We start from the raw sequence: 25,815 nt of genomic DNA on the forward strand, positions 1-25,815 counted from the left end.
TTTTACATGCATTAATATTAATATTGCCCACTTGAAATTGTCACTGACATCAACTTCTCCTTCTTTGTCAGCAGGTGTCTGTGTGCATGACTTATCAAATGTTCCTGCTGAACTTTCGGGCACTAAAAAACATGCTGCCACTTTTCCACATATTATTCTCCGCAACGATTCAACTGTGATTACCCCAGCCCTACTGGCATATTCAACACAATGGCTCCTAAAGAGACTGGCCTTCATTTAAACCCAAATACTAAACTTAAACTAAACTGGCCATTCAATACCTAGCTCCTCCTCCTTCTTGGGAGCTCTCTAACATAATAGTTTTCTACAAATCCATGCCCCCTGCCTCTTTAATGTGGGGAACTAAACACCCATTAATGTACTGACTGAGCTATCCAAACTCAGACCCTGTTTGTCTCCTTCATTTCTTAAGGAATGCAGCCTGTATCTGCTCTGCCGTGCACACAAAATAAAAACACTCCTTGTTTGAAGTCTGTGAGCAGAACACAGTAATGTCTTTTCTCCCCAATAGATGGCTTTACATTTCGCAAATGAATCTCTGCACAGCAAAACACTGCGTCTCTTTTAAACTCTTTCATTTTTAGCTTAAAATACACACATGGAAATAAACCAAGCTATGCCTGTACTGTTTAAGTTGAAGTTGCCTTCACTGGTCAAAAATGAGGCTCTGTTATTTGCTAGCCATGAACAAACTTAATTTCCTTAAAAAATAAGTGAAATCCCTTGGCATAAAAAAAAATTGTTTCCTTTGAGCTCAACAAAAAATGACGCATCAGACAACACACATCACATTTAACATGAGTTCGTCTTCATTAACACAGCATAAGAAATACGAACACACAACATAACTTACATATATACAACATGACAAACACAAAATATCTATATGCCACAAATAAACCCCACACACTAAGATCTTCTTCTCGCTGTTCCCTAGAGAAGTATCCTTCATCTCTTAAATCTATCCCCTTTGGGGATTTGAAGTGTGCTTATCTCAGGCCTTGCCTCAGGAAAACTATGCATAGATTTTGCCTCACCACCTTTCTATGTTTCTTAATATATGTATCCAGCGGTATCCTTTCCTTAAACAAATCCTTGTTACACTTTCCCATTTATATATACATGATACAATCCTGTTGCACCCATATATATATATATATATATATATATATATATATATATATATATATATATATATATATATATACAGCCCTTCCCCTAAATTCAGTTTTTTGCACAATGCATACTCTACCACAAAATGTATGAGGCCTTTTCTTCCTTCTCAGGGCCTCATCAAGAGTTGGCCGGGAAGCCCTAAAAGTGTCAGTAACAGAATTAGCGCTGCCAATACCGCTCCACCGGATCACAAGCCAGCGATATTGCAGCCGGTGGAATCTGTGCCCATAACACGAACCGCACTCACCGCTGCATCACAAGTCCATGTATGGCGGTATTAGCACTGAAAACCAGCGCTAAAACCGCCGAAAACACGCCGCAATTACCCCCAACCTCCAGGTGGAGGTAAATGTTTGTTTGTTTGTTTGTTTATTTATAGGGCGCCAGAAAACCCTTGAGTAGCTGGGCGCACAGAATAACAAGAATGCTTAGAACTTGGTTACAGGTTGCATATTACAGGTTGTTGGTAACATAAATTGTATACAGTAATTACATTATGTACATTCTATACATGTAAGGGTGGGAAGGTAACAAATTATATACAGTAAATACATTATGTACATTTTACATGTAAGAGTGGGGGGGTACGTGTGTCATCAGATCACAATGCTCAGGGTCACCGGTTTCAGAGGTCGTTGCGTCGAAGCCAGGTGCGGGTATAGTGCCTGAAGCTGTTGTAGGGCTGGTCCCTTCTTAGTTCAACTGGTAGGGCGTTCCAATACTGGGCTGCTTGCACAGGGAAGCTATTACCTCCTGTTTTTTTTGTCGGAATCTAGGGGTTTGGAGGCAGAAAGATGAACACAGGTGGCAGAAATGAAGCTGCATGTGATCCCAATCCACTCAAGAGGGCTACACAAGGCACACCCCTTCCCCAAACACTGATTCCAAAACCATGCTGCTGCTAACCAGTGTGAGTTGTGACATGCAGCTGTTCATGCTGCACCTAGAAGTATAGAAGCAGGACAACCAGCCCAGGGCACAGGGAGTACAGGGGGCGGGGGTGGGGAGGAGGAGAGCCCATGCAAGGCATGCACCAATTGCCAGGGTCAGCCCCTCACCCTGGACCCTCACTGACAGCCAGTTGGTGACCCTGTACCGCCTCAACAGGGAGACCATAACTGAGCTGCTCACCACAATACAGGTTGACATAGGGAGCAGGATTAACATCCAGACAGCTGTGCCCCCACTGTTGAAGCAAGTGCCCGTTCTACAATTCCTTGGAACTTGCACCTTCCAGCCCTCCGTGGCCATGATGCACGGCATGGCACAGCCCACATTTTACACAGTGTTGGCCCAAGTGTTTGATGCCCTCCTGCGGCCTGTTCAATGTCACATCTCACTGCCCACCACCCCAGGTCAACGCCATGAAGGCACAGTTCTATGATGTTTCCCAAATGCCAAATGCGATTGGAGTCCTGGCTGTACCCATGTTATGTTGGTGGCCCCCAGTGTCATACATGAGCCTCAATCATAACCAGTAGTCCGGCACTGACCTGAATCCGTGGTGATACAGAGGAGCTAAAGAGTTCCCCCAGTTTTTCTGCTTCCCTCCTCCTGTGAATACAGGATAGAGGGAGCAGAACCCCCAGGGAAACCCTCTGGGCAATAAAACCCTGATGCTCTGGAGACTTCCAGTATCTAGGCGCTGGTCCTGCTGCATCCGGATGACTGTAGAACAAGGCTTCTACTGGCATATGGCATTAGTTTTCTGGACTCGTGCTGGAAAGAGAAATCTACAGATGAGGGAAAGCTAACACTTAATACATGTAAATGTTGAGCTGAATGTGTAACTAAAGGAAGCATTACCCTGGGGACAGCGTGGGTACAATGTGTCCCAAGGCTGCGATTTTCCTTCTCTGGATGTCAAAGAAGCAAAGTCTGGCGTAGTGAATGAATTACAGTTGGGCTGAAGGCAAGGAAGAGGTTAGATAGTGGACATGCAGAGCGTGGTTGCAAAAGGGGGAAAGGAGGAGGAGCCTTACTGCTGTGCAGATGAATTGCTGGCTTTGGAGGTGAGTCTCCCGATATGTATCAGGACAGATGACTGCTGATGTTTGCGTACACTGTAATATTAAGAAGGTAATTTCGAATACACTGTGAGGGATAGAGGCGAGATGAAAAAAATCCTAGGACTAGATTACTAAAACAGTGATCTGGAATGGATACTAGAGTAGCAACGCGTAGGCTTCATCCCAGAATGCATGTGGGTGGAGGCTGAGCCGGGAGAAAGGGAAAGACTGCAATGCTACTGCAGCTTAGAAGAGCAATCTTGGGGGAACAACATGACACTGATCCAACATGCCTCCATCTGTCCCATACAGATCAGCGCCGCACATGGCGCATGGCACCCAGACACACGAAGCAATGTACCATAACAGGAAGCACTAACACTCTGTGAATGTGCAGGTGACTTGTGACCCCAACCTGTACATCACCCACTACTGTGCATGATTCCCTGGTCCCCCCCATGATTCCATGGTCCTATGGAACAGCAAACTGCTAGGATAGATGCAGAGGAACAGAGGACAATGGACGTGGATAGTGGGTACGCAAAACTGTCTGCACGCATGCGCTGCAAAGCACCTAACCAAAGGGGGAGGGGTGGTGAGACAAACTACACAAAGCATGGTATGACAGGTGAATGTAAAAGTCGCACCTGACCACTTCCAGAACCAACGTCACAGTACAGCTCTGGAAGCATGAACATGTCGGACATATCTGGACGGCGGAGCTGATGAACACATACAGAACTAATTCCAAACACACACATGATTACAGGTACCACAATACAACACATATATCCCAAAGCAATGCAAACAAATTGCCACATCGCATCACACAACAGCAACCCTGCCAGTACCACAGGCATGTACCCATGTACACCTAGGCCGCAATGCGGACCCGCTGGCCCCAGAAGCGGAGGGAGGGCCGATGGGAAACCCAGTATGCCACATGCATGAGAGCAATACACTGCCACAAGACAACCACCATGCCAGCTCCACATGTCACCAGCAGACCCATTACGTAAAATCTGCTGCAAGAGACCAGGGTGCATGTAAAGTAACAACAATGCATGATTTGAGTGGCACAGCATGCACAGACATTGTACAGACAGATGCCATGGAATGAAGCCCCATATGGATGCACATGATATCCATTGCCCTGATACTGTGTAAGGCCACCCCCACACATTACAATATGACTAATAGCTGTGCCTCCCCCCATGCAGGTGACTCCAGATACCCGCAGCTGCCCTGGCTAATGACCCCTGTGCATGATCCACAAATGCCACAGGATATTGCCTACAACCATGCTCACAGCAGGACCTGTGTGTGCATTGCAAATACCTTTGGTTTCCTGAAGGCACGTTTCCGCTGCCTCGACCATACTGGTGGAGCCCTGATGTACGCTCCTGAGAAAGTGAGCAGAATAGTGCTTACGTGTGTCATGCTGCACAACATCTGCCTACAGAAAAATGTACTGCTACCCCCTGATGTGGACATGCCACCCCCAGAGCATGAGGATGCAGTGCCTGTGGCAGAGGCAACTGCACGCATTGATATTGATATTGATATTTTATTTCTATCGCGCTCATACACAAGTGTTTCAGAGCGCGAAACAAGTGTGGAAATTCCTGATTTTCTCACTGTTATGTTTATTAATGGTAGTGAGTTTCACACGTTGGTGCATGGCCACAGATGATGCGAGGGATGGGAGACTGGCTCGGCAGGGACTGATAGACAATTTCTTTTGAAACATTTACATGGCACAAGCCATGCACCAACGTGTGAAACTCACTACCATTAATAAACATGACAGTGAGAAAATCAGGAATTTCCACGCATTTATGAAGTTCAACAGTTTTAATGTAACTATGTGCACTAATGAACCCCTCCCACCACCAACTCCCCAGCACACTGTCCTCCATCCCCCTCCCACCACTAACTCTCCAGCACACTATCCCTCCTCCCCCCTCTCACCACCAAGTCACCAGCTCAGCCACTCAGGGCAAAATGTGTCTCAATGTTATTTCTGTGGCCTCTTTCCCCCCATGCTAGTCCCTTGTGATCTGGAACCCAATTGGCTGTGGTACCGGCGCTTGGGTGTGCTCTGCTGCGCACCCTCAGATGGTGTCATGGAACTTGAGGAACTTGGTGTCATGGAACTTGAGGGTATCAAACCAGGCCGACAGATGTGCTGCAGTGTGACCTCAGTGCTCTGACGTATGGCTCTGCAAGGGCGGAGACCCCTGCAGGCATCTCCTTGACTCTCTGCCCATATACAGTCAGGGTCGGCAGTACTGTCAGCTGTCTCTGCCTGGTTTCTTCCCATGGCCCGCAGATTCTTGCAGTTGGCCCTTGCAGGCGCCAATTTCAGATGGGCCTGCCCCCCGTCGTCCTCCGATGCCTCTGGTGATGCATGAGTGCCTGTAGGGAACATAGGACATTTTGTCAGGTATGGTCTTTCCACATGTGTTGGCATGCAAGACACATTTGCTATGGTACAGAGCGGGACCCCACACATTTGGACATATGGGCATGGTTAGTTAGGGGAGATTGCATATGGGTACAGCATTGTATACCCACCAACATCACCACTATACCTTCCATGTCGTCACTCTCCCTGACTGTATATACTTATCTATTGTGCCTTCTATTTCTTGATCATTCTGAAGCTGAAAATATTCTTGTTGCCTTCTGCGCCCTGATACCCTGGGGTCTGGTGCACAATACAAATAATAAAACAAACAAAACAAAAACAAAATTGTTGTGATGGTTGCAGCAATGTGGCTGTGTCACATGGCCAGATGGCCTTTGGCCTGTGTGCGGGGAGGGCAGGGTGTCCATGCTGAGGCAGCTGATGTATAGCATGCATGTTTGTGATCTTTCATTCTTCCACATCCCCTCCCCGGGTGGCACACACCTTGTGGGAGTGGGTGTGGTTGCTTCGTCCATGGCAATGCCATGGCTCTATGAGGTGCTGCTGTGCAGCCAGCAGTGGTGCGCTGTGGTGTACGCTGATTGGCTAGCTGTTCCCATGTCGGTGTAGGGGGACATGTACCTTGTCTGCCATACTAACATGGGTGCACCAGCAGTGTGGTGTGCATGGCACTTGTATAGGTCACTTGCCCCCCTTCACACTGCTGTAACGCTCAGGGGTGCCCTTGGTTCCCTGCCCAAGGGCTGTTGTGGAAGGTGACTGATTGTGGCACCCCATCACTTCACCCTGATTGGTCTGCTCAGCTGCTGGGTCTGCTGACATGTGTCTCTGTCCACTGGGGCGTCCTGTGCTAGGCTGACATTTGTGCATGGACTTGTGCTAGGGGGGTTGACTCACCTCCTGCCTCCTGGCTGCTGGCACGCGCCTCCGCACCTCTGACTCCCTCAATGCCCTCCATGTCAAGGACCGTCCTGCACTTCTCTTCCCAGGCAGGACCAGTGGTTCAACAGTACCACCTCCTGTTGCCAGGGACTCCTAGCAGTGTTGGGACAGGAGTCCCCGCACCCTGAGGTCAATCCAGCGCTTTCTACAGTACCTCAGGGTGCGGGGACTCCTGTCCCAACACTGCTAGGAGTCCCTGGCAACAGGAGGTGGTACTGTTGAACCACTGGTCCTGTTGGGGCGCCGCTTCTACCTGAAGCGTCCCCTCTGAGAAGGCCCTGCTTGCGCAGGAATGATACGCGGGAGCCGGGTGTCATGCGACTTCCTTTATTCAACACATCGGCGGAACTGCCGAACCTGCCCTCGTCCCTCCCCTTCCCCTGATGTCACGTCCGGGACGTCATGTCCTGTGGGACCCAACAGGGGTCCGCCCACACAATGATGTGGGCAACCTGACATCTCCCCCCTTTTTAACATGCTAGTTGAGGGGCTCCCCTCTTACCCTATCTCCTCGATGAGTCGCGTCGGCTTCATGCGACTCCTCTGCGGTCGTGTTGTCTTGATCGGGGTCGGTTCGTCCCTGGCGAGTGTGGGGAGGGGCGCCTCGCCTTCTGACTCTTCCCCGTCTCCTTGGTACGCTTCTTCGCGTGGTCTGTCCTCATTGCTATCTCTGTCCCAGGTCCATTGGCCTGCTGGAGTCAGTCTGACTCGTTTGAAGTGCGAGCTGTTCCTGGTTACCGTTGAGCGGTCGTCTCTTTGTGCTGTGACCATAGAGCCCTTCTTGTGTGTCACGACCAGAGGCGTGGGTGCAAAGGTGGCTTCTTCTTTCCGGTTCTTGGGTTGCCTGAGCCATACTTCGTCTCCTGGTTGCATTATGTTCTCCCGAGCCCTTCTTTTCGTGTCTGTGATCTCTTTTGTCTTTGCTTTCCTCGCGGTGTCATTTGCTTGCGCTTCTTGTTCAAGCGGTGTCAGATCTTGTGGTCTCGGGTCTTCAGGTAGTCGCGTGGTGATCGGTCTTCGGAACATCAGGTCTGCGGGGCATACTCCCGTCGTGCTGTGGGGCGTGTGCCTGTATTCTCGTAGTAATTGATTGAGGGCCTGTTCGAATGGCTTGTTTTGCACATGGGCTATTTGGAGGGTCCTCTTTATGTTGGCCATGAATTTCTCTACCATACCGTTGGCCTGTGGCCATCGGGGGGTTATGCGTCGATGTTGAAACCCCATGTACTTTGCAAATTGCTGAAAGTCTTGACTCATAAATGTGGGACCGTTGTCGGACTTTATGATCTTGGGGATGCCATAGGCAGAGAGCATCCTGTCGATAACTGTAATGACACATGCTGTGGCACTGCTCTCTACTATTTGGGCGTCCGGGTATCTTGAATGTTCGTCCATAAGTACGACCACGTGTGTCCCGTTGTTCAGTGGTCCAAATAGGTCTATTGCTAGCTCTTCCCACACTTTGTTTGGCAGCGGTGAAGATTGTAATGGGTTTGGGTGTGGCGGGGGCGCCACTTGTGCACAAACATGGCAATTGTCCACTATGGTTTCCACCACACGATCGAGTTGAGGGAACCAAACTTTCTGGCGAAGGAGGCGCTTTGTGGCGACTACGCCTCTGTGTCCTTCATGCGCTAGGTGTACTATCCTCTCCCGGAGCGTTCTCGGGACGATGACCTTGCAGCCTTTTAGTATGACGTTATCCTCTACCACGGTCAACTCTTCCCGGACTTGATCCAGCCACTTGATGTCTTCCCTCGTGGTGTCCGATTCACCTCTGGCTTGATGTTTCATGAGGGCCGTCTTGTCCATCTGTAGGCAGTGTCGGGCGATTCGCAGTGCTGGGTCTGCCTCTGATTGTATCGATAGCTCCAGCCACCCTACTGGGAGTGGTTGCAGGTGGTGTATGATGTAATTTATGTACGCGTCCGCTATGGACGGTTGAGACGCCGTCGTGGGCATGGGATGCCGGGAGAGATAGTCCGCTGGGTTTTCTTCCTTTCCTGGCCGGTGCTGTATGTGGAACCTGTAGTCCTGTAAGCGGAGGCCCCATCTGGCAATTCTCGGTGGCATCCTGGCCTTCGGGCTGCCGTATATGGTAAGTAGTGCCTGGTGGTCCGTGATGATGGTGAACTCCTTGCCAAACAGGAAGAGATGAAAATATTTGCAAGCCCAGACGACCGCGAGGCTCTCTTTTTCGGCCTGAGAGTATGCCTGTTCTGTGGTCGTCAGGCTCCGGCTGGCGTATGCTACCACGTGCGTGATGTGTGGCTCCTTGGGATCTTTCTGGGTCAATATGGCGCCGAGTCCCACCGGGCTGGCGTCCACTATCAGCTCGGTGTCACGGCTGGCATCAAAGTATGCCATGTCTTCTGCCTGTGCGATGGCCTTCCTTATCGCTTCGAACGCTGCTTGACACTCCTTCGACCATGTGAATGGCGTGTCCTTCCGGGTGAGTAGGCGCAGGGGATTACTGACTGTGGCGTAGTCTTTCAGGTATCTGGAGCAATAGCTGGCCAGTCCTAGAAACAACCTGAGGTCGGTGGTGTTCACGGGGGGCGTGGCTGAGTTGAGGGGCTCTACTTTCTCCGGGTCGGATCTCATGCCTTTATCTGAGAAGATGTGCCCGAAAAACCTCAGCGATCCTTTCGAGAACTCGCACTTGGATTTGTTCAAGGTTACCCCTGCGTCGTCCAGTGCTTGGCATACCCTGTGTAGTGCTAGGTCATGTTCTTCCTGTGACTTGCCGTAGACTAGGACGTCGTCCGAATAGTTCAGACAGTTGGGGACGTGCCTGATGACTTTGTGAATCTCCTCCTGAAAGATCTCGGCGGCCGAGGATATGCCAAAACTGAGTCTTTTGTATTGAAACAGGCCGAGATGACGAATGTGGTGATGTAACGGGATTCCGGTGCTATTTCAATTTGGTGGTATCCTTTTGTGATGTCTAACTTGGAGAAAACTCTCGCCCCATGAAGGAGGTGAATCATGTCCGTGATCCTGGGCGCTTGATGCCTCTCCCTTTCGATGGCTGTGTTGGCTCTGCGCATATCTACGCATAAACGTATGGATCCTTCTGGTGACTTCTTGGGGACGGGGACGATGGGCGATACCCATGGCGTCGGGCCCGATACAGGTTCTATAACGTTCATTTTGATGAGCTTGTCCAACTCCTCTTCCACTTGTCTCTGGATATTGAACGGAATGCCTCGATAGTGTTGGGCCACTGGTTTGACCTGAGGGTTGATGTGGAGGTGCACTTTCCGGTTTCGCAGCTTGCCTAGGCCGGTGAAGAGTTTTGGGAACGATTGTTCGATTGAGTCCGGTTTTGTAAAGTACTTATGGGCCATCAGCTGGTATAAGATGTGTACCAGTCCCATGTCCACTGCTGTCCGGAAGCTCAGTATACACCCGCTGTTGGCTTCTGTGTCTAGAATGTACAGCGGGATCTTCGCTGAGTGCCCTTTATGTGTGCATCTGGCTGTGATCATGCCTTTGCATGGCAGGGGTGTCGTGGAGCCATAGGGGTATATGTCAACCGTGGCCTTTCTGATCTTTGGCTGTGTGGTCAAGGACTGATATGCGCTTTCACTGATAATGTTGACCGTCGCTCCGGTATCCACGAGAAACTTCAGTGGTGTGTCATTCACCTGAAGTGTCAAGATGGGGCTGTGTTGGGTGGCCGCCGTGTTGTCCTGTAGGGCCCATAGGTAACCTTTCCTTCTCTGATCCTCATCTGACGAAGGGGTGTCTGTACTGGTGGGGGATCTGGTCAGAACGTATCTTACAAAACGCCGCTTGTGTGATCATCTCGTGTCCTCTGACGAACGTTTATCTTTGCGTGTATATCGGCTTCTGCGGTCGCTGTCTTCTTTCCTGGCGCGCCGTCTTTCGCTGTCCACTGCAGGTCTGGGTGGGCTCTGTGGGGTGGGCCGGCGCCTTTCTTGGTAGCGATGTTTGGGAGTTGTGTGGGTTGGGGCGTTCTTACACATGGCCCTGTAGTGGTCCATTCCCCCGCATGCGGCGCACTTTTGCCCTACAGCCGGGCATGTCCCTGTGTGTGGGTATTCATAGCCACATTTAAAACATGTGGCATCGGGGTGTTTGTTGGCTTGACTTGGGTGGGTATACAGTTTATTGATCGACTCAGTGTTGTCACTGGGTTGGTGTATGGACACTTTTCCTAGGCTGTCCAATTGCGAGTCCACCGCTGCTTCCATGCGAGCCAGCGCCAGGATTTCTTCCAGCGATCGCTGTTTCTGTAGGAGCTGTTTGTGAAAAGGCTGTGAGAGGCATCCGGCTATTACTTGGGACCTGAGCGCCTCTTCATTGGAGTATCTATGGAATTCGCAATGCTTCAGTTTGATGCGGAGGCGCATCACAAAACTGTCTATTGATTCCCCTTTTTCCTGTCTTGTTGTGTGGAACATGTGGCGCTCATAATCCACGTTTGTATGTGGTGCAAAGTATTCGGACAGCTTGGCGTGTAGCTCCCCGTATGTGACTGTTTCTACGTTCAGCAGCTCCCCCGCAATGTCTCTTACCGCTGGTCCCACTGCCATAAACAGTGTGTTTTTCAGCCTCGTGTCGTCCGTCAATCCTATGGCACCTGTGTAGAACTTGAAGCCCCGTAGCCATATGTTCCATCTGGGCCCTAGATTGGAGGTATCTATGATTTCAAATGGGTTGGGCATGTGCATGACTTGGGCTGCTCCCTCCTGGTGTGCATGCTGGCTGTTGTCCTGTGCTGTGTCAGCATTTCCAGGCGCCGGTCCTACCCCGCCCGAGGAGGACGCTGGTGTGGTCGCCGTGTCCGACATGACTGCGTAGCAGTGAAGAGTTCGTGTGGTGATATGCTGTGGCACCTGGGAGGTGAGTCAACCCCCCTAGCACAAGTCCATGCACAAATGTCAGCCTAGCACAGGACGCCCCAGTGGACAGAGACACATGTCAGCAGACTGCATTCACCTTCTGGCTGATGGCATACCAGATGGCTGTCCTATGCTGGCCTGATGTTTTTCTCGCCATGCTGCCGTACAGTTCCTTGCAGTTAACCACAACCTCATCAGTGAGGACCACCAGATCTCCCTCACTGAACGTAGGTTTCCGTAGGTGATTTTCAGGCACCTTGCCTCGGGTCCTCTCCTGTGACATTTTAGCTGTCTTTCAGGTTCGGATGGCTGCAGGAAGTGGGAGATTCTGGTTGGATTGAGTTTTTAAAGATGCACGCTGCCATGCTTCCCGTTACGGCAGTGAAGCAATTTATGCCGGCACTAATAGCGGTATGGATGGTGGCGGTAGCCCTATTTGTGCCGATATATATATTTTTTTTTAATTTTATTTATAGTTACGAAGTAACTTTTACAAAAAGCTTGTTTTTCCAAGCAGTACAAGTAAGCAATCGAACATATCATACGAGATCCACTTACAGTCTTGCTTAAATATATGTAAAGAGAATACAAACATCAGATTCCATCATTAAGACTTAATAACAGTACAAAAAAAATACAATATTTAAAAAAACCTAAAATGATGCAATTCACCATGATAAAATCATTTTTACGAAATTTAAAAATACACAGAATTCTTTGACGGTATACATGTTTACCCAAAGGTCATCTAACTCAGTGTTTCAGGATGTTCCCTTTACATTAGAATTTTGCGGGGAAACTAGGACGTAACTGAGCTCATGTTTGATACGCAGATGATTTTCATAAATTTTCATAAATCACAACACACTTTCAGGAATCTAACAACCGCAATCTGTAAAGTCACTCTTTTCCCATTTAGCATGTCACGCCACAGGAGCTCCAGGTCAACACGCTCAGTATTAGGTACAAACTTACTAAAATAACTAATATGTTCCTCTCTAAGGCCATCACATATCGTCATCAGATGCACCAGAGATTCAGCATTATCTTTTTGCTTACAGAACCTACATGGAGAATGTCCCCTTAAGTTGCCATTTCTAATATCAATAATCTCCCCCGTGCCCAACACATTGAATCGAAACCTCATAAATGTCTGCCTCCATTCTCTGTTCGGGAATTTGATTAGATATGGCGCAGGTTCGCCCATCTTTTTATAGGTATTTACAATTTGATGATAGAGTTTAGTCTTCAGAATTACATCTACGGTGAGGTTCCAGTCTGCGTGTAGTAGTAATGTTTTCACTTTCAGAGGATTTTTAATTAACAAGTCTCTCGATACTCCCAAATTATCAAGTACATTGTTGACTTCCTCCATCAAGTCCTTCAAATATTTTGATGAGGGGACACCATTCCTGATGTCCCTTCCCAGAACGTTATAAAGTGTACATTCATGGCTAGACAACAATTTCCGATATAGGCATAGTCTTCTCCATTCAAGGACACTCCTCAGTGAATGAAGACCCAGCTCATAACGGATCGCCCCTATAGGGATGTATTTGGGTAGACATCTTACCATGGATCTAACTATCTTTGCTTCATACATTGCGACCTCATTCCTACACCAAGATGGTACAAGCTCCAGTCCATAGCAGAACTGTGCTACAATTTTACTATTATACAGACGAAGACTGGGTAGAAGGGAGAACTTACCATATGTCAGGTCAATTTTACGAAGTTGGACGATCATAGTTCCAACCTTTGCATCCAAATAGTCCCTCAAATTGGCTTTTTTTTTGTCTCCAAATACAGGATATCCAAGATATCTGAAGGCCGAACACATTGGGAGTTTTTCATGGTTTAGAAACCAGGAGAAATGTTTAGGATTTTTCTTACTGGAGAGACATACTATCACCGTCTTGGTGTTGTTGATTTTGAGGGCGTTTGTATCAATATATTTGTTAAAGGCTGATAGAAGGCGCTGGAGACCGATAGGAGTATGGTCAAACAGAGTAACATCGTCAGCATATGCAGTCCAAATTAACCTACTCCCTTCAATCTTGGGCAAAAAGACTTTGAGATTTTCAAAGCTATTGCCCAAGTCCGATAAGTAGAGGTTAAATAGGGTAGGGGCATATTTGCACCCTTGCCTTAGGCCATTAGTGACCAGAATTTCCTGAGATAAATTTCCCTCTGTGCTGAGTCGTACTTTCAATCTGGAGTTCTCATGCATGCAGTAGAGGATCGATAACAGCGAAGGGGGCATTCCCAGGGAGTCCAATTTAGTCCACAAGATTGACCTGTCCACAAGATCGAATGCAGCAGTCAGGTCAATCGATGCAACATAGATGGGTGGGTTTCCTGAGATCCATGCAGAATTTTGTAAGATGTTAATTATCAAGCCTCCTGCATCTGTGCCTACATTCTTCCTGAAGCCAAACTGGTATGGCGACAAAATATTAAATTTGTCGATCCAGGTTTGAATGTGCTCCAGGACAATATGCTTGCAAAGATTTTTGAATCGACATCCAGAAGGGCTATGGGCCTATAGCTAGCTGGGGAAGCCCTGTCCCCTTTTTTGTATATAGGAATAATGTAAGACATTTTCCAACTAGTTGGAAGGAGCCTCATATGGAGAACATCTTTAAATAGAAGAAATAACATTTTCGCCCACAGTGCTGCATTGCCCTTCATGATGTTATTACAAAGCCGATTTGGCCCCGGGGCCCTGGAGGATGAGCATTTAACGATTTTACCTTTGACGTCTTTAACCCCAAAAGAGATGTTCCAGGGGGTATTTACGATATAAGATGGAGGTCTCCAGGTTCCGATCGAAATTGAATATAAAGTGCCGAAATGGCCTTGCCATTTCTCGGCACTAACACATACGGTTTGGGCTTTGCTCTGTGCATACCGAGACTTATTTATCAGTGTCCAGAACCTGCGTGAGTTGACTTCTCCAAGCGAGGCCAGCATGTCTACGGCGTCAGCCTGGTACAGTTGCGCACGCAAGCATCTAGCTTCCCTCTTCCACTTGTTTTTTACACAGTTAAATTCGCTCTGATCTATTGCTATTTTGCCTTGTTTGTGAAGGCTTAAAAAAAACGCGTATTTCACGATTTCGATCTTTCTTAAGAATTTGCATCTCATCCGAAAACACATGTTTGTGGGGCTCCTGTCTCCTCAGGACTATTTTTTAGTTTTTTTCCCCAAGCTTAGATAAGACTACAGATGAAATGTACCCCGTGAATGAATTGTGAGTGTATAACAATTTTTTGTGGGTAAAAACCGAACCATCAAAATCATCCTGAAAACACATATTGATTTTACTGATGTTCGATTTGTGCCAGACAATTCTATTATGTTGGGCATTTAGGAGCACTGGCGTATCATAGATGGAGTAATTCTCAGCCACACTTTCAACTCTCACAATGTTAATGGTTAACATCTTATGATCACTTTCCCCTGAATCAATCAGTGTAAAGCCATGAACAAGTGGAAAAATGTTGGTACATGCAAAGATGTAGTCTATAGTGGAGCTCCACTTTCCGCTTGACCATGTGGCTGTATCTCCTTTCCCCTCCATTAAATTGTTTGCACATTGCATCCCCCAATGTCCAAGGAACTGAGCCCATAATGTCCCCTGAGCAAATTTCCGCAAGGACCTCCCTACATTTTTGTTCACACTCTCTATTCCCATGTGCCCTACGTCTTCAATGCAAATTTCCGAGTTGAAGTCTCTGCATACTATAAAGTACAAATTATTGTCCAGTTCGAGGCATTCCTCAATCGTGGTATCAATCGAGTCAATAAATGACTTTAGATCCCGTCCTGGTTGCCAATATACATTAATAATTAGTAGATGATTCGAGGTACGCTTCCAGTCCACTTTTGTGAGGACCCCTATACAGCCACTATTTATTCGAAAGTTCTTGATAATATTGTAGTTTGGGTTATTCTTGATGGCGATTAATAGGCCCCCCACAGGTCTGCCCAAGAGTTGTTTTATAGCTGGTTCTTGAAAAGTCGTAAAGCCATCAAGAGATATTGCATTTACTGCCCAGGTTTCTTGAATACATATGAAGGAGTAATTGAGCAACTCCGAGCAAACCTTAACCGAGTGTAATAACGGACAGAATCCTCTAGAATTCCATGACAACAGATTTAACTTAGCAGTGCTTTAGATGGAATTTTTCAGTCCTTGTATCTTAACTAGAGATTCCTTCAAGTATTCTGCCAACAATTTCAGCTCTGCCACTTCATTGTGTGCTTTCACGGGGAGAATGTTACACCCATCTGCATTTTTCTTATATGACCCGGGAAGATGTCCTATTTGTTCCTGTCCCCGATGAAGTTCTACACCTTTCCTAAAGTGTACTATGTCGTACCCAAATCTTTGCAGGGCAACACCTTCAACTAGCACAAGTTCATAGGTTGCTCTTGAATAGAATGCAATCCTCACACAGTCATGTCTGGTGGGATGAATAAAATCAACAAGATTGCTATCTCCCAATGAAATTAGGGAGAGACGCGGAATCTCGTTGAACAAAGAGAGGATTCTCCCTCGATGTAATGAGGGAGGCCCTCCTACTGTTAGTACTAAGTTCAGCATTACGCTGGGATCTTCAATGTACTTAGGTTCCCTCCAGTCTCTATTAGCCTCTGACCATGCATTTTGGGACACAATATTAGGTTCTTCCCACTTCGGTTGTTGCCCAGATTCCCACTTCCGCCCTTCTCCCCCTCGGGTTTCAAGTGGGATAACTTGCCCATTGTTGGAGTCTCTTACTGTTTCCCTAACTTTATCCTGATTCCACAGATCAAATTTTTCTCTAATTCTATCTTCAAATTCCTTCTCTGCAAGGGAGAAAAGACCACCCCCTCCGCTATCCTTGGTCACTTTGGGGACATTCATCGAAGTCGCTGTTAATTCCGCTCCCTGTTTTGCTGCTATGTCAGAAGCATAGGCCCCGGCTTTCAGGGCGGGTCCCTGGTCTTCATGTGGGGACAAGACTTTAATTGCTTCTACACCCTGGACAGGGTTGGTGCATCCCTGTTCACCTTCCTCATGCTCATGCTCCATCTGTGACATAAGAACAGGGAGGGGGATGCCATACTTAGGTGGGAGCTGAAGAAGTTTAAGCAGCGCTTCTTGCACCAATTTTTTTATATCCTCGCTAGGGGCCAGGGGGGGTACATCAAGATTTACATCCCTACAAACATTCTCTCTTACGTCTCCACTCCCCTCCTTCTGATCGGAGGGGCAGGCAGTATCTGCCTCCTTAGCAAAAATCGCATTTGGAGTTTTTCCCTTATCTATTTCCTCATTTACGCTCAGGAACTTTTCTTTAGTTTTAGTATTGAAAAACTGTTGAATGCTCTGCATATCTTTGCTTACTTCGAGTTTATTCACATTCAGTTTATTTTTTAGGTCAATTTTTTTCTTTTTGTTTGTTCCACTTTTTAGATTTTATTTTTGGGAGTATAGTTTGTTCCTTTATGATTCATGGCCTCTGATAGCGTGTTAGAGGCTTCCCCGAATTCATGCCCCAGGGAGTCCGCTGCATTGGGTTGCAGGGAATTCCCCTCCTTCTCCTTCACCTTAACCGGGCTGCCGAGGGCTACCTTTACTTTGAGGGCCAACTTACTTTCCTCGTTCAATTGCTCTCATTTTCTTTTCTCTACGTGATATTACATGAACAAAAGGACGATCTTCCTCCAGTTTTGAGTCTTTGTTCTGTGAATGGTTCGATTCATTGTTCGAAGCGGCCTCATCCGCCATTACTTTCAATAGCGCAGAGGGGCTATCAAGTTTATTCCTAGCACTTAAGTCAAGGGCGTTTGTATCTATATTCCCACTGTACTCAAGTGTGCTGGCCCTGGTGGTTTCCACCAGTTTGATCTTTTCTGAATTGATTAGTATAGATCTCATTAGTTCCTGCATCTCTCCCGACTTATTCTCCAACTCGGGATACATTTTCCTGGGTTCTAGAGTACCTTTAGTCGATTCTATGTTCTCCTTGGGCAATTCACTATTTGTCCAAGGATTAGTGTGCTTATTCAGTTCATATTTCCTACCATCAATTTCCACCTCCTCTGTTTGGGACCCAACCCCATGTTTCAGCTCTGGTTCTTTTAGGGGTTGTGGAGTAGAGTAGAGGCTTAAAGTATGTACAAAACCCTCCAACCCACTGAGTTTTTCGGAGCACTCCATCAGCATATGTCTCAATTCTTGTATATCACCGTGAGTCCTTTCGTGCCCCGTATCCAAGAGATTCAAAATCCTGGTAAGGACAGGAAAGGACTCAAGTTTAGATTCATTCTCTTCAGCTGATGGTTTGTTTCCTAACTCGTTAGGGGTCAATTCCCTATATTCATAGTTTTCGGGGGGAGCGGGTAGGGTCGGGCTTGAGCATGTGTGGGTGCCCGGCTTAGGGACCCCCATACTGCCAGGGCCAAAAATACTGCTTGCTCCATTCGTTGAATAATCGTCTGGGCACAGTTTCTCCACCGGTCTACCCATCAGGGGTTTGTGGAGATGCACATTGTCAAGGCCTCCCCCCCTTGCCCTTACCGGCGTTGAGGGACCAATTGAAAGTCTCACCCTTATATCCAACTCTGCTGAGACCACGGTGGCGAGGGGGGACGTATCCTGTTGTGGTGTATCAATCCCAGCTACAGATACTTTAGTTTTGAAGCGGCCATGCTTCCCGTTACGGCAGTGAAGCAATTTATGCCGGCACTAATAGCGGTATGGATGGTGGCGGTAGACGTATTTGTGCCGATATTTCTGTGTTGAGCATTACTACGGCGCAGTTTCCGGCAGCGGTTTTAGTGTTACGACTGGAGTGGGGCATGCGGTCATGCCAGGTTGTTATGCAGCACTAAAACCGCTGCACGACCCAGCGGTAACACTATTTCCGCTCTGCGGAAATTGCACCGAAATACTGCTGTACTTGTAATGAGGCCCTTAGTCTGCTGTCTGCGCTGCACTGCCAGAGATACATCACCAGGTGACTGCTTTGATAAATGGGGTCAGACTGCGTGCCTTCTCTCACCTTTCATCCGGCTCTGTGAGATCTATCTTCATGCCCTTCCAGTGCATGACATCAGAGGATCGTGGGTTCAAGGCCTCGCGTTTGGCACCATATGTTTAGGGGTCACTTCTCAGACAGAACTCAATGCAGCCAGCCATCCTAAGATAGATAAACACACTCTTCAAGAAAGAGAGACATTGGACGTGCATGCACGAAGCACGAATGAGGACCTAAGCGTGCCCGCTCCCGGCGGCCGCCAATATCCTGAGCAAATATCCTTGTCCTCTGTAACACTTTGAAGCGGAAAGCCCATTCAGTGTTTGAAGAAGCAGTGCTCCACCGATCAAAGCCTTCCCCGACACGAATCGGAGCAGGGGAAGGACACAAACGGCTGAGCGCCCCCTCTCTAGGACAGCTGGGCGCCACCTTGCCAGTGCTACAGCGCAAGTCACGGGGTGGTCGACCCTGTTGGGGCAGACAGATGGAAACCAAGGCCACCTGTCTCGGACTCACTTCAGAGACAGAGGCGAACGAGGCCAGCACTGATCTTGAAGCATAGGCAGGGGAAGGACCTATGTGGGCATGAGGGGGCGCCGGCCAGGAGAGGACGCACTCCCGGGGCAGCTGCAACCTCAGTGCGCACACCACGAGTGCAGGTACTGGTGCACCCCAGCCCCGGCAGCCTTGCATGTAGAGGGAGATATTGTATCCCTCCTCCCCTGCTGGACGCCCTGGAGAGAGGTGCGAGTCAGTGGTCCGCTCGGGTTGGAGGAGACCCGCTACATCCTCACATCCGACCGACATAACAGGAGACTGCTTGGTGACGATCCGGAGGCCATAAGATTCCGCCCACTCCCGCATTGCAAGACCCAGCAGGGCGAGTGGCCCGCCCGCACATACTAACTGGCGAGATTCACAACTCTGAAGACGGCAGCAAAAGGGTGGCACCATGCGACCAGGTACTACTGCTGACAGCAGACGACCCGGGCATCCAGGACCAGATCGTGGCCCGTCAGCCTCCATGCCCCGGACAATGAAGGTAACCAGTAAAGACTGGGTCAGCTAACGGGGATCTCAACAGAAGAGGGCCCGGTAGCAGGCAGTCTTTGTGCCCACCCCCACAACGTGGATAGAACAACGAGGCGCGAGGCCTGCTACACATACCGGGGATGGGACGGCATAAGTGACTGGTCCCTAGAACTGGGAAGGGCTGCTCCTGGTGCAGGATAAGGTCCTGAAACACACAGGACTCGCACCCGGTCAAGGGACTGTACCCTCCACGCCCCACGTGACTCACTGGGCCCAGGTGGGGATATAGCACTGCTGAAGGAGTGCAGAACCGGTTCGGGTGAAGACTGGTCCTTGGAATTGATCAGACTGGTCCACCAGCATTTAACATCATGCTCCTGGCCCCTCCGTGGGCCTCCCCACCAACGCAATACGGGAAGGATCACGGCAACAATCAGTCACTAAGGAATATGTGCCGAGAAGGAGACTTCGCCCCACCTATACAGGTCAGCTAACACCCACCACTTGAGGACACAATCGAACAGGCCCCCCTAGGAGATTGAGAACGGCAAGGGCGGGGGGCAAACTGGCAGGGAAGAGCAAACTGGCCCTCTGGATACACAAAAGCTAACCTCATACAAAACCTGATACAGACAACGCAACTGCACCAATGGGCAAGCCAAGGTGCTGAGGAAGCAGGGTGCACAAAGGGGCAAGCATCATTACTCTGCAGCAACCAGCAGCGTAACTGACAGGTAGACTAAAATCCTGCAACGTAGAAAGTACAACGGAGCAGGGGATAGGTCTTGGGAAATTATGGTAAAGAGACCCCCGCCACAGTGTTAAGTCACGTCCCAGGGTCCCCAGGAGACCAATGTCCTGACATGCCCAGCTCCGCTCTCGAGCGACATTGTGGCAGTGCCAACCTCCTCACACTCATCCCCAACCACTCCGGCAGATCCTGCAGACTGGGGCAACCTGGGTCCTGCATAGTACTGCCTTTGACACACTGGAATCCACCTGGGGACGGATATAGGCACCGGCATTAGGAGACCCCCCTGCCAGATCATGCCGACAATCACGATGGTCAAAGACAAGGCCAAAAAGCAGGCCCTCCAAAGTAAAATGGACTTCTTCACAGTCGCAGCTTCCTCTAGACCCACAATACGAACCCTGGGAGGCGAAGAACCGAACCATGCAAACCAGGACCCTGCCATCTCTTTCAAGGACATCATGAAGGCGATCAGGGACTCAAGGAAATCACTAGAAATGAGGATTGGGGGCCTATCTGCAGACGTGTCCTTCCTCCACCAGGATCTCCACAACTTGACGTCTAAGCTGGGGCAGTCGGAGCAAAGAATCTCGACCACTGAGTACACGGTCTGGGAGATGGAGAATCAACTGGCTGCAATCTCAAAAAAGGTTCACCAACTCGAATACTGCGCAGAAGATAGTGAGGGAAGGGTGCGACGGAACAAAATAAGGATTCTCGGGATCCTGGAAAAAGAAGAGGGCCCCAGTGTTGAACTTTTCCTTGAGGACTGGCTCACACATCTCTTCGCCCCCAAAAAACTCTCCAAGTTCTTTTCAATAGAACGTGCGCACAGGGTCCCTACAGGATGCCCTCTCCCTGGTGCGACACCATGGACGATCATCGCACGGCTCCTACATTTCCGGGATAGGGACGCTATCCACCAGATGGCCGCGCCACCGGCCCCGTCACCTACAATGGTTACCGCATTGGCTTTTACCCAGACTACACTAAAGAGGTACAGAAGGCCCAACAATCCTTTGACTCTGTAAAAAAGAAACTGCTGTCGATCAAATTTGCACTGTTTTTTCTGGCTCTGTTGAAAGTCCACCATAAAGGGGCCACACATTTGTTTTACACACCCAAAGAAGCATGGGAATGGCTGGAGACTCAAATCCTTAATGAATCCGGGTTTCGACCATATCCGAGTGGACGGACGGCACGAAAGCCAAGGACGGAACGATCTCCACCATCCATAACTCCCCCAGACCAAGAACCGGTGGCAGCACTGCATCCGGGGGAGAAAACCATGGAAAATGGGTGAACGCATTCATACCACGCCCATACCAACTAACAGGTGGGGTTCGACGCTGGTGGCGGCCGCCAAAAAGGAGAACCTCACTAATACAGAGTGGGATAAAACCCCATCATGGTTGGTTTGTGTTCGAGTTATGCGCCCAGTTGGCGCCCAGTTCGGGTTACAAGTGCATCTGGTTGGGGAGGAAGTACGGGGTGGGGGGAATGGGCACACATTCCTCATGTAGGTCATTGAAGCAATCATTCTTACCACTCAAGAATGCGAGTGGGTTTGCCTTGTGGAAAGTTAGGTTAGGCCACAGCATGGAAGGGAATTGGGCCGAGGCGGGAGGGCACTGCACACTGGGGCAACTGGGGTCCCTGACTAGGATCACGGAGGGGACTCCTCCCCCCATGGCAAACGCAATCACCCCTCATATAACAATGGCACAAGACAGCCAATTAACCCTACTCACATGGAATGTTAACGAGTGGGCTCCGGGGTTAAAAAGGTGGCTAGTACTCCAACAACTGAATAGACACTCACCCGACATTGCTCTCTTGACCGAGACACACCTTATGGGCTTGGAATGCAAGTTCTTCAGGAGATCCAATTACGCAACTACCTTCCATCCGGGGTTCTCCAGCGGGTCTAGAGGACTCCAGATACTCCTTCTTCTCCAACACCCACAAATCCATGTCCCGTATAGATTATTTCTTTGTCCCCCAAGATATCTCACATATGCTGAAATCTGCCACCTACCTAGTCAGGGGCATTTCAGACCATTCCCCCCTGTTACTCACCATAAAACAGTCCCGCACCAGACCCTGGCCCTCCTGGAGACTCAACGCATACCACTTGGGGATCCCCAAAGTAAACAAGGCCCTCGTGCAGAAAACAACCGAATATTTTTCCCTGAACGAAGGCTTTGTAGCTAGCCCCACAAAGGTCTGGGAAGGGTACAAGGCAGTGTTCTGGGGGAGGCGCTTTCTCTGGTCACGCCACACCGTCGGCAGCAAGCCCAAGAGATCACAGACAAAGAAGAGGCTGCAGCAAGGGCAGAGGAAGAGTTTCTCACCTCCGGGACACCAGAATCTAAAGAGGCGATGATTACGTCCCAGTAAATATTTAAGAACCTGGCACTAGACAATGCCAGGGCTGCCCACTGGACCATGCACAGCCAGCTCTATGCCACTAGGGACATAGCCTGCAAGGCCCTGGCCTGGCTGGAAAGCAGGGTGAGGAACCGGGGACTCGAAAAGTTGGAGACTGAGGTCATAGAGGCGGATGTGGCCGCTGCCCTTTCCCAGCTTCAAGCCGGGAAAACCCTGGGTTCGAACGGCTTCACATTGGAAACCTGGAGGCGAATGGGCACCTTAGTGGTGGGACACATGCACCGCATGTTGCTGCACTCGCAGGTGGACGGGATGCTCCCTTATGACCTGAGACAGGCCACTGTAGTAGTAATCCCCAAACCTGGGAAACCCCCGGACCAATGTGCCTCATACAGACCTATCTCGCTCATCAACGGGGAGGCCAAAATTCTAGCCCGGGTCCTGGCCAACAGAATGCTGGGGGTCATTCCATCTTTAGTCCACCCGGATCAATGCGGGTTTATGCCGGCAAAATCCCCTAGGATAAATCTGCAGAGGGTTCACTTCGCAATTAGCCAAGCTGCTGTGATCAAGGAACCACTAGCCCTACTCGCAGTGGACTTCGCTTCTGTTGGCTGGACTGCCCTTTGGAATATCATGGACCGCACGGGGTTTGGGCCTAACTTTATGTCATGGGTTAAAATACTGTACACTGCCCCTGAAGCGGTGGTGTGGGTGAACGGGATCTCCTCCAGACCCTTCCCACTGGACAGGGGAAACAGGCAGGGGTGCCCCTTCTCCCCCCCTCCTGTTCATACTGGCCATTGAGCCCCTTGCAATGCGGCTCAGGACTTTCCGCGGGTGCTCTGGTTTTGTGTGGCCTTGTGGGGGGGAGACTGGATCTCACTGTATGCCAAGGACCTGCTCATTTACATGAGCAACCCTAGAGTCTTGTGCCCCGAAGTTACCCGAAACCTCACTGAATATCAGGAGTTCTGTGATCTTAAAGTTTATAAACACAAGACAATCTTTTTCTCACTCCAGGGAGGGGCTGACGCGATCCCGCAGCGCTGCCTTTACTCGGTCTCCATCCAGAGTTTTGTCTACCTGGGCATCCATGTGGCCCCCTACTCTGACGAATTTCTCTGGCTTAACCTCCAACCTGTGGTGAGCAGAATCGAAGCAGATGTCACCCATTAGCAATCCCTCCCGATTAGCATCCTGGCTCGCCCTCCTGAGATTCCTGTATGTCCTGCAGAATGCTCCCACCCACGTCCCCCGCACAATCTTTTTATCTATAGATTCTATTCTCCGGAAACTCCTATGGGGTGGGAAGCAACCCCGCATTGCCCTGACCACGCTACAGTGGTCAGTCTGGGAAGGGGGCTTGTGCATACCCTGTTTTAGGGCTTAGTACTGGGCAGCACAGTTGGGGGTCCTGAACGACTGGCTCCATGGTGACCCGGCCCTGCCACATATTGGGAATGAGATCAGATGCATGGGTGAAAAGACGTCCCTCTAGCCCTGTACGGGCCGGACACTGTAGCCGCTGACTTACCAGGGATGATACGCCAAATACGTACGTATGGGTGGAGATGCTCCAACACATTGGGTGGGGAGGGCGGCCGACAATGGGTCAACCTCTGTAGGATAATGGTTATATCCCGGAGGTCCTGAGTATTGGTCATTTTCCTAGCTGGGAGGAACGGGGGATACAGACCTTAACGGAGGTCGTACAGGAAGGACAACTGAAGCCGTTTGAGGCAATGCGGGAGGAGTTCAGTCTCCCCACGGGGGACACGTACAGATACATACAACTGACGCATGCCCTCCACGCCCAATTCCTTGAGCTTGCATACCTTCCCCAATGCTCCCCCCTCAAGGTAAATGTCCTTCAAGTGAGGATTTTGGCAAAACCCACATCAACACTGTACCAGGTGATCACTGCATTCAGGGCCTGGGACTTGGTCTGCCTGTGGGAGAGGTGGGAGAGAGTGGTGGACCCTCTGGAGGCGGAGGAGTGGGTGGAGGCACTGATGTTTCCATGCAAAATCGTCATTGATGCCAAACCAGGCCTACCACTCCTGGGTCTAGATGGTTAAATGGAGGGTGGTGGACGACGCTGACTCTTTGAAATGTCGTAGGGTGGCGGGCACACCTAGCATGTGCTGTGGAACTGCAAGGTCATACAGGAATTCTGGCGTAAGTGTACTTTTGAAATAAATGAGGTCCTGGATGCTCCGCTCCTGCTGGAGCCCAAGGTGGCACTCCTGGGAATCTGGGGGATGGGGACCACATGTGAGCAGAAAAAAATGTCTTAGCCGTTGCAGTGGGTCAAATGAAAAGACATGTAGCCACCATGTGGGAAGCCCCAGAAGTTCCAACCCTAAACAGATGGACTAACGCAATGAACAGATGTGCGTCCCTGGAGAAGCGCATATATACTGCCAGGGGCTGCCCTGGTAAATTCTGGAAGGTGTGGGGTAAATGGACTGGTACCGCATAGCCATGGTATCAACTAAGGGTGCTGGACTTGGGAGACAGATGCAACTGCTGCGGACCCCAGCTCTCTCTGCTGGTGCTCCCCGCCTCGTCCTAACATGAACTGGAACCGCCCACATGTATCGCATTGCGACCTGGCCTTGTTTTGTTGTGACTAATGTGACTTTGCTTCCTTGTTTTAGTTTGTTGCATTCAGCACTGCTCAGCTTGTTATACATGTTATGGAGAGTTGGTATGCCCGTCCTTTCCCTGTTTGTAAACAATGAAAATAATTTATTTTAAAAAAAGAAAGAGAGACATTATTTATCTTCCCCATGCATTGCCTTTCTTATTAGACACAAATGCTTCCTGAAATAGATCATTATTTTCACTCCCAATGACCACATATTTCTGCTGATCAGCATACAACTTGTTTTTCCCATTTTCAAATGAATCATGAAACTTGTGTTGCAAGTTAGAGCTGGTTAGAGGCCGTTTTAAGATGACGCAGGTTGTAGTTCAACTCTGCCAAGAACATAAGGCTTGCTGCCGTGTTTCCATTGGCTACTTTGTCCTTATCTATTTCTAACTTACAGCCAAGTTAATTTATGAAAACCTCATGACCAACACTGTTAAAAGCTGTCTATTCTACTATTTAATGCTTTCAAGTTCGTGCGTCAGGCCTCGCTTGGTCAAACCC

The sequence above is a fragment of the Ambystoma mexicanum genome, chromosome 2p (assembly GCF_040938575.1).
Source record: "Ambystoma mexicanum isolate Mex_15411 chromosome 2p, UKY_AmexF1_1, whole genome shotgun sequence".
Classification (NCBI taxonomy): Eukaryota; Metazoa; Chordata; class Amphibia; order Caudata; family Ambystomatidae; genus Ambystoma; species Ambystoma mexicanum.